The following is a 9,888-nucleotide window of genomic DNA, read 5'->3' as shown; positions in this document are numbered from 1 at the left end:
CCCACAACTGTGTGGCAGATTGTAATATCTATCAATAAATAAATCTAATTTTTTTAATTAAAAAAAAATTAGCTAACATTGTTACAAGAATTATTAACCAAGAGGCCCTTTCACGATTTATTTTTGTAAAATAGTCTCTAATGACATTCCTTGTGCTGTCCCAGGGCGTTTGTACAACGGGCGTAAAAGCTAAAGTTTTTAAATATATATAGAAAAATTAAACAAAAAAAAAGAAATTGACTAGCAGTTCAACAATCATCCCCTTTCACAATTCGTCAAAATAACTAGAGACTACAAAACAGCCAATGTATTGACTCATGTTGTTGGTAAACAAAATAGAACAATGCATTAACTGTGCTTGTATAACCCTTTTAACGAAAAATAGAACTTACAAGACACTAGTGGCGAAATGGGGAACTAAATAAAAATAACATATTCGTTTTGAACAACAGATTATATATATTTTGAAAGAAGAGCTGTTCTTACCAGACATTAGTCGATCTTACTCTGACCCCTACTCGCCATGTCTATTGAGAAGGTAGATCCATAAAGAATTACTTATATTAAAGGTAGCACAGAGATCAGGCGCTGTGCTACTAACTCCAAGGAACTGGTTCGAATCCGACTGGGGTAGATAATTATTTATTCTGTTACACAAACCGTTAGTCAACCATGTGGGTTCGAGAACTCACCTGGAGTCTACTCAGCCTCGCAATTCCTCTTACTAAGGTACTCTTGGTTGAGCGTAACCTTAAAATCGCCTCCTTGTATAACCGTTTTTTCTAAAAAAAAATATTTCTTACAAAGTAATGAACCCTTGCCCTTAACCTGTTAAAGTTAATCCTAAAAATGATCCTAATCATGGGTAGTAGTTCTCATTATTCTGACCTACTGCTATGTATCGAGGAATTAGCCATGATTTCAACAATATGTCGTTTATTAAGGTGTTTCGTCATCTGCCCCTGATCAGGGTATCCTTCTGGGAAGCTTTTAGCATCCTCGGATGTGGAAACATCTGTATTAAGTTTTTCACATTACCAGAGGCCCCTGAGAAAATTAGATTTACTAACCTTTAAGTATCGAAGCAGAAAATAGGTTAGGACGAGGGACCAGAATCAAATTAACCAGGCAGATCCTTGTCCAGGAAGTCCATTTTTTTGTAACACATCCTCGGCCCTGAGGAGGGGCACGTCTGCCTCGGGAGTCTTCGGACATCGATAACCAATCAGAGAAGAGATTTAAAAATAAGGTAACGCCCTAAAAGAGAAGTGGGAGGAAAATACAGAGAGGGAATTCACAAGAGAAGACAGGGACACTCAACAGGAAGGCGCAGACGAGTAAGGACCTGATTCAGAGGATGCGCTTCGAGCACACCAAGGCCAGGAGGCCTGTACATCCCTGATGAAACAGAAGACACCCACGGCACTACATCCCACGGCATCAGCAGCTATTAACTAATAAGCAATCATGTAATAATTTATATTTTATGGCAACCTTTATCTGAATCATTTGAATCATTTTAATCATAACCAATTGTAAATAAATACTTAGTTTCTTTATGTAGTTTATATATTATTATATAACCCAATATATCACTCTTTATTAAACTATATAATTAATGGTAAGAACAATTTATAAATATAAAGGTATTTAATTGGTAAATTGGTAAACACACAAACAGCCTTTGGAAAGGAATCCAATTATAATAATAGTTTTTTAGGACTCAATTTATAATCAATTAATTAATTCATTTTTGGATAATTGCCTTCAGCGATTATCCTGGCATCCCAAGTAAATCTGCTACTAGATCATAGCACTACTTACTACTACTATCTGGACATTCGGTGTGGATCTTTGGGGTTACTCTAAACCTTCGAATTCCTTTTGTCTCTAACCTTTACAATCCTTCGTAGAATCCTTATTGCTCCTTACTTTTTCACAAATAATATCATCCATAATGATGTTACCGTTCCATATGTAACCGATCTAGCCCGAACCCGATATTATTCCTTCCATTAAAAACTCCCTAACCACCCAAACCCACTAGTTTCTAACCTTGCTTCCTGTGCAATTCCTGGCAATCCACCGAGGCATCTGAAAAGAAGGTGGCCTCAAAACCTTCTAATGTAAAAGTGTTTTTAAAGTGCTACCTTAGGTTAGTTTTTCTAAATGCCTGTATTATACCATTATAATCTTACATAAATTTACTAGATGTATTTTTATGTAAATTACAATAAATAAAAAATGGATATACTCTTCAACTGGTTCGTTTGTTTATGTTACTATATATACTAAGGTAGGTAAGGTAGGTAAGGTAGTACTTTTTCCTTTAAATATACTATTCTTTTAATAATATATACGTATAATTGAATAAAAAAACGTTTTTGCTCTCAAAGAGTCGGGAAAATAGTTAATACTTCACATTTATGGCTTTGAAGGAGTGTGTATTTTTTGTCACTGATACGTAATCTCATACATCCCCAACTAGCTTTATGACATTGTAAGCTATCTTCTCCGTTTACAGCCCCGCATGTCTAATAAGGTATTTTCTTATTTATATCCTTTATATATGTATATATAGTTGACCGCAACCCTGACCATCTTCCTATACATAAATCCTTTATAGCTTCATTGTCATCGGCTTCTTCGTAAAATTTATGGGGCAGTTCCGTTTCTAGAGAACGACTCCAGCCAGTTCCATCCACTTCTCTTTGACTAACCACCCCTTCTCCATAAATGTATATTAGAAATACCAAGTCACTGGGCAAGTTGTTGATCATCAGTTAAGACTTCCATTCGAATTGAGTGGAAGAAAACACAAGGAAATGAGTTGTATATAGTAGTCTAAATTGTACATAAGTTCTCTATAAAGCACTCAAAGAGATTAAATAAAAACAGAATTACAATCAAATAATTGAAATTATATATATCTTATCTTACCGAAAATAAAAAAATAGCAAAAATATTAGACTAAATCTCTTATAAATCAATGTAGGAATATTTAGATACCAACTCACAAAGTATCTGAAAATTTCATCAAAATTCGATTAACCAGTGTTAAGGGATCATCCCGTAAATTTTATTCTCAAACAACAAAAAATCAAAATTAAAAGATAGGTAATTGTTTATTTAACAAAAATATGCAGAAATGTTTTTTGTTAAATGAGAATAAGGCATTAAAAAAAAGCATAACTTAAACGGAAGTTATACTGATCGCTGTAATATGTAAAATTTGTTTTATCAATTTATTATTTTAATATAATTTAATTTCTTTTCATTTTCTGATATGGTGTGAATAAACTTGTTCATCGCTTTAACATTGTCATTAATATTACTCTTAACTTCATATTTTATTGAGATAGAATGTAATATTACACAATTAAATCATTTTATATTAACAAAACCTATTTCATCAAATAGAACATGAATCAAAACATTCGAGACAAAATGATAGTAATCTTTTTTAAATATGATGATTCATTAAGTTAAGTATGTTTAAATAAATAATAATCTTCATTATCTTCTTTAAGAATATAAGCTAAATAATAAATGAGTTAAACAAAAATGCCTATTTTGAGCAATATATATTTGTTTTGAGGAACATAATGAAACCTAGGCAGAGCGAAACCAACTTGAAGAAATCATTTCATGGCATATCTTGGATCTCTTCAGCTCGTACAAGAGCCCAAGGGGAGAAAAAAGGCAGTTATTTCACCCCAATTTTTGATTGCTTAATTGAAAATTATGTAAAATTACTAGTCAAAATTGATGAATCTGACAAGTATAGGTAAGAGGAATAAAAAATAGCGGCTGTTTCAAAACGATAAAAATAATTAATTTTTTATTCGAAGCTAATAAAAAATCTAAGAGAGTATCATTTAAAGTAGAGTAAATTTGCTAAAGTGTAAGCCCGAATAGAGCTATTTACGTTGAATATATCTAGAATTTAGAGTAAAAACTCGAAATATAGTTTTTTTAAAAAGCAATATCTCTAAAATAAAAATGTTGTACGGAACGTTCTGAAAGATCAGTAGTTACTAAATTTATTTTGAAAAATCTATATCTCAAAAACCATTGAACGTACAGATGTTTGTTAGCACTCAAATAAAAGCTAGTGTAATGTACTATAAAGTAGTATATGACATTGAACTTCGTAGGGATTGTAGTTTCCGTGATATTTCCTAGAATAAATTTATTTATAGTTGTTCTGACAAATTTTCATTTGTCAAATTTATATTCTTATGCGAATATTATAAAAACAACGATCCCTACGAGGATATGTGTAATAAACTACTTTATAGTAAGTCTAATCCTTTATTTTGAGTGCTACCAGATATATGTGCGTCTTATGGTTTTAGAGATATATTTTTTAAAAAATTCAACATTTTATACGAACAAGTAGAAATTAACATTTTGTTAGTTTATTTTATCGAATATCTTCATAAAAACTACTAATCATACAAAGCAAAAAGTTATGTACTATTTTATAGTAAATTTAACTAACTATAATTTGAATGCTGGCAGACATCTGTACTTTCAATGGTTTCTGAAATAAAGTTTTACATAAATCAAACTTATTGTCCGAACAACTAACAACCGAAAACAATAAATGGATTTATTTTAGGAAATATCGTGAAAACTAATATTCCTACAAAGTTAAAGGTAATGAACTACTTTATAGTACATTACATTACTATAGTACTTTAATTTAATTGCTAATAAATATTTGTACGTCACATAGTTCTTGAGATATAAATTTCTCAACATAAATTAACTAACCACTAATCTTTCAGTACATTTTTATGAAATGTTGCTTTTTTAAAAGGCTATATCTCGAGAAATTTTGGACGTAAATAGCTCTTTTAGGGCTAATATTTCAGTAAATTTACTCTGCTTTAAATAATGTTCTATTAGATTTTCTAGTGTTGTTGGTATTTTTTAAGATATAGAGCTCCGAATGAAAAATTAATGTTTTTTAAGGTTATGAAACAGCCGCCATTTTTTATTCTCCCTACCTATACTTGGCAGACTCATCAGTTTTGACTAGTAATTAGGCATTGTCTAAATTAAAGTAATCAAAAATTGGGGTGAGATAACTGACTTTTTTTCTTCCCGGCTCTTGTACTAAACCACATTATAGCAGTAACCTGAAGTGGCTCGTCTCTTCAGATTACGAATATGCTCCTATTTTATTTATATTTTATCATTTATTTATTTTTTATTTAACTATTTTTATAAATCATTTAAAATTAATTGCTCATAAGATATTATTTTTAAAGGACGTGATTGAAATATAACAATGACATGAACAGAAAAATATTATCACACACAGAAAAACATCATTCACAAGTTTTTTTTTTTTTCGGTTTAAAAGAAACTTAATATTGGTATTGACTTACCAATTAGCGAGCTCAGAGGTCCCTTCGGTGTTTCGAGATCCAAAACTAAAAAATATAACAATAATAAAAATAATATCACATAATTTTAACATTTTTTTAAATTAATTAATTTTTATTGTAAAATTTTATTCAACTGAATTCAATTTCTTACTTTTTACTTTGTTTTTTTAAAGGATTCATCTTTTATTTTATAATATTAATCAAAGAGATTAATATAACTTCAAATTATATTGATTCAACATTTTTTTAAATCATACTTATAAAATAATGACATAACAAAATTTTATTTTATATATAATATACATACATATATATGCAATGCAATATGTTTATTGTAAGTAGTGAAAAAATTGAAATTATTATTTTTTTTTATTTTATTTATTTATTGATATTTACAACTGTATAAAAAAATACAACCAGTAAATTTGATCATAATGACATAATGATATGATACAGGATGTAGAAAAATTACCCAGTAGCAAAACTCTAAAAACAGTTCACAATATAAGGTCACGAGGCCATCTTCTTTTCAGGCGCCTCGGAGGAATGCCAGGAATAGAAGAGGAAGCAAGGTTAGAAACTAGTGGGTTTGGGTGGTTAAAAAAAAAATGAAATAATGAATAAAAAAGGAATTTGAGTTCGTGGTGAAATATCAAATTGTATTTTTGTCGAAAATATAAAATACGAGGTGTGGCAGAAAGATAATGAAACTGGCAACACTGCAAGCGATCTGGTAACCGTGCGCTGTATCAGTACCATGTCGTAACTCAGCGCGTTTCAACTCCTTCCGTTATTTTTATTACTGCTATTAGTCACAAAGTTTGCTCAAGTTTTTCGCTGGCACGAATCATTTTTGAAAGGAAAACAACACGTTGAAGATGAACTACGATCAGGGAGGCCTTTAACTCCGAAAACATAGAACGTGTGAACACTCCTGTGAGATTAGACCGTCGTTTAACATTAAGAATGTTGAGTAAACTCGTAAATTTGAACATATTTACCGTTCATCAAATTTTGACTGAATATTTGCACATGCAAAAGTTCTGTGCCAAAATGGTGCCGAAAAACCTCAAAATTCAGCAGAAGTACATTCGAAAAAACAAATGCCTTGATTTTCTTGACAGAATCGCTAATGAGCATGTTTTTTTTAGCCGTATGATCAAAGGTGATGGATGAATGATTGATTTTTAATACGATCCTGAGACCAAGAGGAAAATTGAAGAGTGGCATGGAGCAAACTCTCCTCGACCAAAGAATGTGAAAACCTTTTTTTTTTTTTTGCAGAAGGGGAATTGTCCACAAAGAATTTGTTCCTCCTGGATAAACTAACTTTCCTATAAAGACGTCCTTGAAAGGCTAAAAAAAAAAGGATCATTCGCGTGAGACCAGACATTGCAGACAAATGGGTGCTCCATCATGACAATGCTCTATGTCACAATGCCCTCTCCATGAGTTTTTGACCTCAAAAGGCGATCCTGTGGTTCCCTATCCCCCTATTCAACGAACCTGTGACTTTTTCCTAAACTGAAAAATGTCCTCCAAGGACGAAATTCATACAAAAGAGTGTAACGGACATGCTTAAGACCATACAGGTTGAAGACTCCCAGCGCTGCCTACCAATGGTTAGGCTTACTTTTCTACCACTCCTCGTATGCACTTAAATACTATTTTTTTTTTAATAATTTATTTATTGATATTTACACCTGTATACACATATATACAACAAGTAAATTTGTTGTAGGTGACATAGTGACATGATAAAAACATATGGAGAATCTACCCACTGATAGAACTCCAATTACATTTCTAGAGGAGAAGATCTCGTGGGCATCTTCTTTTCAGACGCCTAGGAGGATTATTAGGTAATGAAGGAGAAGCCAGGTTAGAAACAAGTGGATTTGGGTGGTTGAGAAGTTTATTATGGAACGAACGGTATCTGGTTCTGGCCAAATCGACAACATATGGAACATTGAGGTCCTGATGAATGACTTGATTTGTGACAAAGTAAGGAGCATTAAGGATTTTGGACTTCTGGAGGAATTTGATGGTTTAGTGGAGCCCCAAAGCTCAACTCCGTATGTCCAGATAGGCCTTATAATAGTCATGTAGATCAGTCTTTTGTAAGGGATTGGCAATTTAGACCGTTTGTCTAGTAAATGTTGCAATAGTCGGAATCAACGAGCAGTTTCTTGTCTTTTTAGTCTTGTAAGAGGATTCCATGTCAGTCGTTTGTCGAGATGTAGTCCTAAGTAACGGATCTGTTCGACAGGAATAAGTGGGGTATTATTAAAGGATATTTTAATATACTAATTTAATATGTAAATTTAATGTTTTATTTCAATTATGTTAAAATTGATTTTAATTTTTAATTATTGGGTTGTAAAATAAGTTCTTAGTGTTTTTTATCTGTTATTTGAATAAAAACTACTTTTTTATAAACTACTATTTCTTGTAAATATTGTAAAAAAAACTATATGACCTATTTTAATCTATTACATGTTACCATCTTTCAGGTAATTTTTTAATTCCGTTCTCCCAGAACTTCTCAGAATTTTGCGCAATGAACTCCTCTATGTGCGTTGGCTATATAATGTATTATCTCCTCTGACAAGGTTACAGCAAGATCTCTTCAGTTTAGTCTATTTCTTGTGAAATTATAACTTGATGACTGTTTTGACTGGATCTTCCTCAAATTTTAAGTTATGAAGGGATTAGATCCAGGTCTAGGTAATATATCAGAAGGGGTTTAGTTAGACAAAGTAATATTGAGAAACATGCATATATTAAAATAGAATGGAATAACTTGTGAAAGGGGGAGACCGATAATAATACAATGAGGTTAGTTTGGTAATTAATAATTTTGATATGGGGAAATGAAGTAGTCTATAGGTGAGATATGATGAAGATTACTATTTGGGTTGGTAGAAAAGATCTTACTTGTGTTACTGGGTGCTCGCTGTTACTCCCATATGTCGTGGGCCACCTGATAGATGGTGTGCCGCTCCTGCTGAACGGGAAAAGATGGCCATTCTCTGCTGCTCCGTGTACCACGCTCGATGCTAGAGGTACTTAGCCAGACATACTTAGTTGGCCGTGGTACCAAGAAGTAGGGGATCCTTAATCCTTAATTCTTCCACCCTCAAGAGCAAACCTCCATTCCCGTTGGCCCTCTTGGTGTCTAATTATCCGCTTACACTCTAGGTAGTGCTGGGTTTCGTTTATCCTAGTGGCCTATGGCGCCCCCTTTAGTATTTATGAATCTACAGTCTCGCTGTATACAACTTCCTGATGATTTTATTTTAAAAAACAAGTGGTAATTATGCGTGTTAAAGTGAAAAGCTTCTATAAACCCTTTCAGGAGTAAGCTGACATACAACCCTAAATATTTAATTTTTAATGGACATATGGAGTTGAGCTTTGGGGCTCCACTAAACCTCCGAATTCCTCTCGTATTCAATCCTTACAATCCAAAATCCTTCGTAAAAACCACAATGCTCCTTACTTTCTCACAAATAAAATCATACATAAAGACCTTAATGTTCCCTATGTAACCGATCTAGCCCGAACCAGATATCACTCCTTCCATTATAAACTCCTTAACCACTCAACTCCCCTAGTTTCTAACCTTGCACACACTTCCATTCCTGATAATCCTCCGAGGCCCCTGAACAGAAGATGGCCACGAGACCAGCTAATGTAAAATGTCATTCGAGTGCTACCAATGGGTAGTTTATCTACACGCCTATAACACTCCAATTTAACTTAGATCAGATTTACTAAATGTATTATAATGTACAGTTGTAAATAGCAATAAATAAATATTTAAAAAAAATATTCTACTAAATATATAAATATGTGACGTTCCAACCAAGCTCTTCCAGGTCAGGGCGCGGCTATTCTGACACACCAAGAAATAGGGTTTCCACTGAAAAATAAAATATGGGATAGCTGGCAGTCCATGTGGAGTGAAAGTCCGCAAAGCAAGGTAAAAACTCTTTAAAAAAAAACTAACACATAGGCCACATCAAATCGTTTCTACTCACAATAAGTCTACTCATTAAAAATTAAAGAAAAATACAGTGAATTTCATTGGAGTATGTCACAAAAATTGTTTTATGAAAAATCTTATCGTATTCGTTTATAGCGCTGTATGAAACCTTTAAATACCATTCTTCAAAGAAATTAAACATTTGAAATTTTTGAACTTAATATAGTTGGAAGTCTTTTTTTCTCGGTGTCTATTTTTAATATAATCCTCCTCAACTCCTTTACTTTGAATCCAATTCCTGCGTTAATACAATTGTTAGAAATCTGATGTTTGATTTTTTCACCTATATTGCCAACATTGAGATTTAATGCACTTATAAGGATTAAATATTTCAAATAAATTTTTTTTTTTTTTAATTTTATTTATTTGTTGATATTTACAACTGTATAAAAAAAATACAACCAGTAAATTTGATCACAATGACATATGACATGATACAGG

The 9,888-nt window shown here is 32.2% G+C and overlaps 1 protein-coding gene across 1 annotated transcript in view; it reads right to left on the bottom strand.

Annotated features, from left to right (window-relative positions):
* The window catches only part of LOC106678669 (uncharacterized), a 321,826-nt gene extending 316,375 nt beyond the window's left edge, over positions 1–5,451 (bottom strand). Inside the window, exon 1 of the mRNA XM_067052770.1 lies at positions 5,400–5,451. The gene's annotated coding sequence lies outside the window, so the exon portion shown is untranslated. The remainder of the gene's footprint in view (positions 1–5,399) is intronic.
* Between the last annotated feature and the right edge of the window lie 4,437 nt (positions 5,452–9,888).

The sequence above is a fragment of the Halyomorpha halys genome, unplaced genomic scaffold (assembly GCF_000696795.3).
Source record: "Halyomorpha halys isolate HHAL.00 unplaced genomic scaffold, Hhal_1.1 Scaffold153.1, whole genome shotgun sequence".
NCBI classification, from domain to species: Eukaryota; Metazoa; Arthropoda; class Insecta; order Hemiptera; family Pentatomidae; genus Halyomorpha; species Halyomorpha halys.
Note: the sequence above shows the minus strand (reverse complement) of the source record. Positions and strands in the feature narration are given on the sequence as shown.